Source organism: Oncorhynchus masou, unplaced genomic scaffold, assembly GCF_036934945.1.
Source record: "Oncorhynchus masou masou isolate Uvic2021 unplaced genomic scaffold, UVic_Omas_1.1 unplaced_scaffold_2659, whole genome shotgun sequence".
Classification (NCBI taxonomy): Eukaryota; Metazoa; Chordata; class Actinopteri; order Salmoniformes; family Salmonidae; genus Oncorhynchus; species Oncorhynchus masou.
The window spans coordinates 10,570-20,145 of NW_027009094.1; the positions used below are offsets into that span (position 1 = coordinate 10,570).

The following is a 9,576-nucleotide window of genomic DNA, read 5'->3' on the forward strand; positions in this document are numbered from 1 at the left end:
CCTACCTGAATGACTCCCTACCTGAATGACTCCCTCCTCCCTCCCCCACAGTGTCTCCCTACCTGAATGACTCCTCCTCCCTCTCCCCCACAGTGTCTCCCTACCTGAATGTCTCCTCCTCCTCTCACCCACAGTGTCTCCCTACCTGAATGTCTCCTCCTCCTCTCACCCACAGTGTCTCCCTACCTGAATGACTCCTCCTCCTTCTCTCCACAGTGTCTCCCTACCTGAATGACTCCTCCTCCTTCTCCTCCACAGTGTCTCCCTACCTGAATGACTCCTCCTCCTTCTCCTCCACAGTGTCTCCCTACCTGAATGACTCCTCCCTCCTTCTCCTCCAGTGTCTCCCTATCTGAATGACTCCTCCTCCTTCTCCTCCACAGTGTCTCCCTATCTGAATGACTCCTCCTCCTTCTCCTCCACAGTGTCTCCCTACCTGAATGACTCCTCCTCCTTCTCCTCCACAGTGTCTCCCTACCTGAATGACTCCTCCTCCTTCTCCTCCACAGTGTCTCCCTACCTGAATGACTCCTCCTCCTTCTCCTCCACAGTGTCTCCCCTAGAATGACTCCTCCTCCCTCTCACCCCAGTGTCTCCCTATCTGAATGACTCCTCCTCCCCTCCTCCACAGTGTCTCCCTACCTGAAGAGTCTGTCAATGGTGGCAGCCAACAAGCTGCTCCACCTCTTGGAAGCCTTCTCCACCAACTGGTTCCTCTTCTCCGGCTCCCAGAACCACCATCTTGTCTTCTTCCTGCTGGAGGCCTTCAACAACATCATCCAGTACCAGTTTGATGGTGAGAGGACCAGTGTTTACCCAGCCTGCTCCTCTCAGAACAGGTTACATGTCTGACTCCGTAGAATAGCATACGACTGTGTTTGGTCCTGCCAGAGTCTGATCTGTTGGTATTGCTGCTGACTCTGGACCACAGATACCGGCTAGTGACGGGGGTTTGAGTCTGTCTCTGCCACTCTCCTACCTGGGCCCCTCTATAATCTATTTCCAGGCTCTCAATTCCTCACTGTTCGGAAAATGGAAAAATAAATACAATATGGGAATTGTATTTAGTCTATTTATATGTTTCTTACTTTCTGTGGCTTAAGTCAGTAGAAGGACTATTCACTGCCTGCCTTTGATGTGCTGCTGTGTCTTATCAATGTAACCCTCATAACCCCTTACTCTTAAATCTTCCAGGAAACTGTAACCTAGTCTACGCCATTATCCGCAAACGCAACTTGTTCCATCAGTTGGCCAGCCTGCCGTCCGACCCCGCCTCCATCCAGAAGGCCTTGCTGAGGAAGAGAAAGTCACCAGACGCCATCAGCGGCATCTCCCGTACCAGCTCCCAGGAAACGGTGTCCATGGAGGGTTCGCGTCCGGCCGTCCCCGCCGAGCCAGGAACGCTGAAGACCAGCCTGGTCGCTATACCAGGTGCACCACCGATCTATAACAACTTATATACAGTGCCTTCGAAAAGTATTCAGACCCCTTGGCTTTATCCACATTTTGTTAGGTTACAGCCTTATTCTCAAATTGATTAAATCCTTTTTCCCCCTCATCAATCTACACACAATACCCTATAATAACAAAGAAAAAATATTTTTTATACATTTTTGCTAATTTATAAAAAATTGAAATGAGATATTACATTTACATAAGTATTCAGACCCTTAAACTCAGTACTTAGTTGAAGCACCTTTGGCAGCGATTACAGCCTCGAGTCTTCTTGGGTATGACTCTACAAGCTTGGTACACCTGTATTTGGGGAGTTTCTCCCATTCTTCACTGTAGATCCTCTGTAGATCCTCTCTTATTTTTATTTCACCTTTATTTAACCAGGTAGGCCAGTTGAGAACAAGTTCTCATTTACAACTGCAACCTGGCCAAGATAAAGCAATGCCTCTATCAGGTTGAATGGGGAGCAATGCTGCACAGCTACAGTGCCTTGCGAAAGTATTCAGCCCCCTTGAACTTTGCGACCTTTTGCCACATTTCAGGCTTCAAACATAAAGATATAAAACTGTATTTTTTTGTGAAGAATCAACAACAAGTGGGACACAATCATGAAATGGAATGACATTTATTGGATATTTCAAACTTTTTTAACAAATCAAAAACTGAAACATTGGGCATGCAAAAGTATTCAGCCCCTTTACTTTCAGTGCAGCAAACTCTCTCCAGAAGTTCAGTGAGGATCTCTGAATGATCCAATGTTGATCTAAATGACTAATGATGATAAATACAATCCACCTGTGTGTAATCAAGTCTCCGTATAAATGCACCTGCACTGTGATAGTCTCAGAGGTCCGTTAAAAGTGCAGAGAGCATCATGAAGAACAAGGAACACACCAGGCAGGTCCGAGATACTGCTGTGAAGAAGTTTAAAGCCGGATTTGGATACAAAAAGATTTCCCAAGCTTTAAACATCCCAAGGAGCACTGTGCAAGTGATAATATTGAAATGGAAGGAGTATCAGACCACTGCAAATCTACCAAGACCTGGCCGTCCCTCTAAACTTTCAGCTCATACAAGGAGAAGACTGATCAGAGATGCAGCCAAGAGGCCCATGATCACTCTGGATGAACTGCAGAGATCTACAGCTGAGGTGGGGAGACTCTGTCCATAGGACAACAATCAGTCGTATATTGCACAAATCTGGCCTTTATGGAAGAGTGGCAAAGAAGAAAGCCATTTCTTAAAGATATCCATAAAAAGTGTTGTTTAAAGTTTGCCACAAGCCACCTGGGAGACACACCAAACATGTGGAAGAAGATGCTCTGGTCAGATGAAACCAAAATTGAACTTTTTGGCAACAATGCAAAACGTTATGTTTGGCGTAAAAGCAACACAGCTCATCACCCTAAACACCATCCCCACTGTCAAACATGGTGGTGGCAGCATCATGGTTTGGGCCTGCTTTTCTTCAGCAGGGACAGGGAAGATGGTTAAAATTGATGGGAAGATGGATGGAGCCAAATACAGGACCATTCTGGAAGAAACCCTGATGGAGTCTGCAAAAGACCTGAGACTGGGACGGAGATTTGTCTTCCAACAAGACAATGATCCAAAACATAAAGCAAAATCTACAATGGAATGGTTCAAAAATAAACATATCTAGGTGTTAGAATGGCCAAGTCAAAGTCCAGACCTGAATCCAATCGAGAATCTGTGGAAAGAACTGAAACTGCTGTTCACAAATGCTCTCCATCCAAACTCACTGAGCTCGAGCTGTTTTGCAAGGAGGAATGGGAGAAAAAAATTCAGTCTCTCGATGTGCAAAACTGATAGAGACATACCCCAAGCGACTTACAGCTGTAATCGCAGCAAAAGGTGGCGCTAGAAAGTATTAACTTAAGGGGGCTGAATAATTTTGCACGTCCAATTTTTCAGTTTTTGATTTGTTAAAAAGTTTGAAATATCCAATAAATGTCGTTCCACTTCATGATTGTGTCCCACTTGTTGTTGATTCTTCACAAAAAAATACAGTTTTATATCTTTATGTTTGAAGCCTGAAATGTGGCAAAAGGTCACAAAGTTCAAGGGGGCCGAATACTTTCGCAAGGCACTGTAACTACTATCTGAACACTACCAGGTACAATAACTGCTGTATCTATAACTGCTATCTGAACACTACTAGGTACAATAACTACTGTATCTATAACTACTATCTGAACACTACCAGGTACAATAACTATTGTATCTATAACTACTATCTGAACACAAGGTACAATAACTACTGTATCTATAACTACTATCTGAACACTACCAGGTACAATAACTACTGTATCTATAACTACTATCTGAACACGACCAGGATTCTATACCAGGTACACAACTGCACCTCCCCCATATGGACTCTCTCAACACAACAGTTATCATCCAGTGGTGTGTCATAGTTTTGTATGAACTGACATATAGCGTCAGTCCCTTCAGGACCACAAAGGAAATAAAACTCTGTCTTTATTGTGCTATCTCTGTCACGTTCGGAGCACCTTTGTACTGTGTGGATTGTTTTACTGTGCAGTCAAATCAATCCCTGTCTGCAGCCATTGACAAACTGACTGAGAAGTCTCAGGTGTCAGAGGATGGCACCATGATCTCTGTGCTGAAGATGGAGCATTCACACGCGTCACACCACACACCCCAGGCTGACCACACACCCCAGGCTGACCACACACCCCAGGCTGACCACACACCCCAGGCTGACCACACACCACAGGCTGTCCACGGCGCCATTGTAGGGGCCAGCGACACAGAGTCTGTTTCTGGAAGGGACAATGAGGTAAGTGTGTGTGTGCGTGTGTGCGTGTGTGCGTGCGTGTGTGTGTGTGTGCGTGTGTGTGTATCAGTCATCAGTGTTCTATGTTCTCAGGATGTTTTCTACACTGAGGCAGAGATGGAGAGAAGGCGCATGTCGAGCACATCATCCACCATCTCCTGTACCTCTCAGTCTCACTGGGCCCCTACACCAGACTGGGTGAGTAGGTATCAATCTCACTGGTCCTCTACACCAGACTGAGTGAGTAGGTATCAATCTCACTGGTCCTCTACACCAGACTGAGTGAGTAGGTATCAATCTCACTGGTCCTCTACACCAGACTGGGTGAGTAGGTATCAATCTCACTGGTCCACTACACCAGACTGGGTGAGTAGGTATCAATCTCACTGGTCCTCTACACCAGACTGAGTGAGTAGGTATCAATCTCACTGGTCCTCTACACCAGACTGGGTGAGTAGGTATCAATCTCACTGGTCCTCTACACCAGACTGAGTGAGTAGGTATCAATCTCACTGGTCCTCTACACCAGACTGAGTGAGTAGGTATCAATCTCACTGGTCCTCTACACCAGACTGGGTGAGTAGGTATCAATCTCACTGGTCCACTACACCAGACTGGGTGAGTAGGTATCAATCTCACTGGTCCTCTACACCAGACTGAGTGAGTAGGTATCAATCTCACTGGTCCTCTACACCAGACTGGGTGAGTAGGTATCAATCTCACTGGTCCTCTACACCAGACTGAGTGAGTAGGTATCAATCTCACTGGTCCTCTACACCAGACCAGGTATCAATCTCACTGGTCCTCTACACCAGACTGGGTGAGTATGTATCAATCTCACTGGTCCACTACACCAGACTGGAGTGAGTAGGTATCAATCTCACTGGTCCTCTACACCAGACTGGGTGAGTAGGTATCAATCTCACTGGTCCTCTACACCAGACTGGGTGAGTAGGTATCAATCTCACTGGTCCACTACACCAGACTGGGTGAGTAGGTATCAATCTCACTGGTCCTCTACACCAGACTGGGTGAGTAGGTATCAATCTCACTGGTCCTCTACACCAGACTGGGTGAGTAGGTATCAATCTCACTGGTCCTCTACACCAGACTGGGTGAGTAGTTTTAATAGTAAAATTAAATATTGTCATTTAGAAGACGGTTTTATTCAAGGCCACTTAAAGAACTGTCAACATAGACAGTGAATGCGGGACTCAAACCCACAACCCTGGTGTTGCCATGGCCACACGAACCCACAACCCTGGTGTTGCCATGGCCACACTCTAACCCACAGATCCATTCTACATAGAACCCTCTGCAAAGGGTTTTACCCAGCACCAAAAATGGTTCCCCTATGAGGACAAACTGAAGAACCCTGTATGGTTCTACTTAGCACCTTTTGTTCTAAGAGTGTAACGTGTCCCTTCCTTCTCCCTCAGGTCCTCTCCTGGAAGTGTAAGCTCCCCCTACAGACCATAATGCGTCTGCTGCAGGTGCTGGTCCCACAGGTTGAGAAGATCTGTATCGACAAGTAAGTCAAACATCACTGGTCATATTGGTCATCAAAGGTTTACTTCTATGAAGTGTCAGTAGATGCTGTGAAGTTATTTTATTATATATATTATAAGGTATATTATTATATAGTTTCTAACTTTGCTCCCAACCCCTCATACAACACACACCATCCATTTTGGAAGAAACACTTTAATAACTGATGATATTTAAATATCTGTTTTTATGTATGTGGAGCCAAAAATATATTTTCTCTCTCTCTCAGAGGTTTGACAGACGAGTCTGAGATCCTGAAGTTCCTCCAGCATGGTACCCTGGTGGGCCTCCTGCCCGTCCCCATCCCATCCTCATCCGGAAGTACCAGGCCAATGCCGGCACGGCCATGTGGTTCCGCACCTACATGTGGGGAGTGGTCTACCTGCGGTGAGTAGGGCATGATGGGAGCTGTAGTCCTATGGTATTTCACTCATTTTCATGATTCATGTGGGGTTTCATCTGTGTACTTCTTTCTTCTGGGATGTGTTCATTTGGCAACAAACAGAAGAAAATGAATTAAGCAGGGAGGGACTTCCTGAACATTTTTCAAACGTTCCAATGCGTTCTCTCTTCCTCTTCGATCTAAGAGGAAATAGTCTTCCAATGTATTTAACATTTGAAACCTTTATTTGTCTTCACAGCAACGTGGACCCGCCCATCTGGTACGACACGGACGTACGTCTCTTTGAGATCCAGAAGATGTAGATAACAGGAAAGAGATGTTGACTGAAGATGGGACTACTTCCTGTCTTGTTCCTGTCCCCTCCTCCTACTGGCACTCTCTCCCTTGAACCTCACCTACCTTCAACTTGCCTCATCATCATCATGCTTGCCCTTCACACCTTCTCTTTGACTTTCCCCCGGTTGTGCAAATGTAATGTGGACAATATTGAGAAAGGGGGAGGATAGCTAGCACCTACTCCAAAAGCAGGAGGTTGAGTTGTAAAGGGTTGGAATTACAGGGGGGCTAAGAGGGGCTGGGCACCCCTTTTACAAATCAGGACCTCATATCAGAATTGAAATATCTATGTGAAGCCATACCAGAAGTGTCATAGACATAAACAATGGGCACCCACAAGGGTCAATGTGTAATTCAAACCCCTAGACATGGATGAGGATAGGACTATTATCTACACTGTGTAAGTACACCCTGAAACCTCAAGACTACAGAATGTCTGTCAAAGCACTGAGACATTAGTGTTAGCAAGCAAACTGTCCCTTCCTAATCATGGACTCCATGTTAAAGCTCTGTGTGAAAATCAGCTTTGATGGAGAGAGTATGGAGAGAGTATGGGAGACATTGGTTACACTTTATAATGACCTTTATGAAGACATTATATAAACTTAAACATGTTCACAAATTATTATACATTTGTAGGAATTACAATGCTTCTAAATACAGAAATGTTTACTGTTGCTTATTCATGAAATGTATTATAAAGTGTCAAAATTACGCTTTTAGTTAGCAGCCTAAAATATTATTGGATTTGTATTGCTATTTCACATGGATTGTATTAGCTACATTAAAGGGAGAACGTGTCATGTTGTGAAATTGCACTTCTTCCAATGAGACCTTACTGCTGTGCTCTTTGTAAAGTGGCAATGTGACAAGGTACTGTATCTCGTCAAGAACTTGAAAAGGACACTATTGTCTTTTCCCGACTGAAAGAAACAAATATCCAAACTGACTTTATGTTACTGTGTAAAAGTCAATGGCTATATCTTACATGTACATTGTTATATTTGTCTGCATGTCATTCTGCAATCAGCATTGTCAACTGTAAATACTGTGTTTGATGTTTAAAGTAGTATTTTTTTCTTGAACTATACAGAATACTATATTATAAACTATTCATAAAGGAACCAGCAAAGCCTTTCAATTATTTTATTTGTATTTATTACGGATCCCATTAGTTCCTTCCAAGGCAGCAGTTACTCTTCCTGGGATCCAGCAACATTAAGTTATATACAATTTAATGACATTACATTTCATAACACTTTTCACCACATATTAAGTGTGTTCCCTCAGGTCTCTACTACCACATATTTACATGACAAAATCCATATGTACGTGTGTGTAGAGTGTATCTTACTATGTGTAAGTGTGTGTCTGTACCTTTGTGTGTGTCTCTTCACAGTCCCCACTCTTCCATTAGGTTTATTTTTACCTGCTTTTTAAATCTGATTCTACTGTTTGCGTCAGTTACCAGATGTGGAATAGAGTTCCATGTAGCCATGGCTCTACATAAAACTGTGCCTCCCAGAGTCTGTTCTAGACATGGGGACTGAAGAGGCCTCTGGTGGCATGTTTTGTGGGGTATGCATGGATGTCCGAGCTGTGTGCTAGTAGTTTAAACAGACAGCTCAGTGCATTCAGCATGTCAACTCTTCTTACAAAAACAATTAGTGATGAAGTCATTCTCTCCTCCACTTTGAGCCGCCATGAGAGAATCACATGCATATTATTAATGTTAGCGCTTCCTGTACATTTAAGGGCCAGCCATGCTGCCCTGTTCTGAGACAAGTGTAGTTTTCAGAGTAACCTCTTTGTGGCACCTGACCACATGACTGAACAGGAGTCCAGGTGCGACAAAACTAGCCTGTGGGAGCTGCCTTGTTGATAGTGTTGTTAAAAAGGCAGAGGAGCGCTTTACTATGGACAGACTTAGCTACTATTGTATCAACATGTTTTGACCATGACAGTTGGTCAACTTGCCTAATTTCCACATTATTTATTGCAAGATTTAGTTGAGGTTTAGGATTTAGTGAATGATTTGTCCCAAATACAATGCTTTTAGTTTTGAAAATATTTAGAACTTATTCCTTGCCACCCATTCTGAAACTAACTGCAGCTCTTTGTTAAGTGTTGCAGTGATTTCACCCACTGTAGTAGCTGATGTGTAGAGTGTTGAGTCATCCGCATACATAGACACACTGACTTTACTAAAAAGCTAGTGGTATGTCATTAGTAAAGATTGAAAAAAGTAAAGGGCCTAGACAACTGACCTGGGGAATTCCTGATTCTACCTGGATTATGTTGGAGAGGCTTCCATTGAAGAACACCCTCTGTGTTCTGTTTGACAAGTAACTCTTTATCCACAATATAGTTGTCACGGTCGTCGTATGGAGGAGACCAAGGCACAGCGTGGTAAGCCTACATACTTCTTTAATATACCCACCCTAGTCACACCCTGACCTGACCAAAATAATAAAGAAAACAAAGATAATTAAGGTCAGGGCGTGACAATAATAGGGGGTGTAAAGCCATAACACATACGTTTTTCCAGCAGAAGACTATGATCAACATTGCCAAAAGCCACAAAACAGCTCCTACAATCTTTGTATCTTCAATTTCTTTCCGCCAATCATCAGTCATTTGTGTAAGTGCCATGCTTGTTGAATGTCCTTCCCTTTAAGCGTGCTTCCCTAGAGTTTACTAAGGGTTGGTAAAAGGCTGATTGGTCGGCTATTTCAGCCAGTACAGGGGCCTTTATTATACGTGGGTAGCAGAAGTACTTTTGCTTCCCCTCCTGGCCTGGGGGCACACACCTTCTAGTAGGCTTAGATTGAAGGAATGGCAAATAGGAGTGGCAATATGGTCTGCTTTTATTCTGTCATTTTCCATCCAAGTTGTCAGACCCCGGTGGCTTGTCATTGTTGATAGACATTACAATCATATTGCATTTGAAGGAACCATAAGATGTCATATAGAATTTTCTGATATTGAAAGCCTGTCGCATGCTTCCCAG

General features: G+C 43.9%; 1 pseudogene; it reads left to right on the plus strand.

The window, feature by feature from the left end:
* The first annotated feature begins 631 nt into the window (after positions 1–631).
* Positions 632–7,707, plus strand: LOC135533781 (protein HID1-like; annotated as a pseudogene).
* The last annotated feature ends 1,869 nt before the right edge of the window (positions 7,708–9,576 follow it).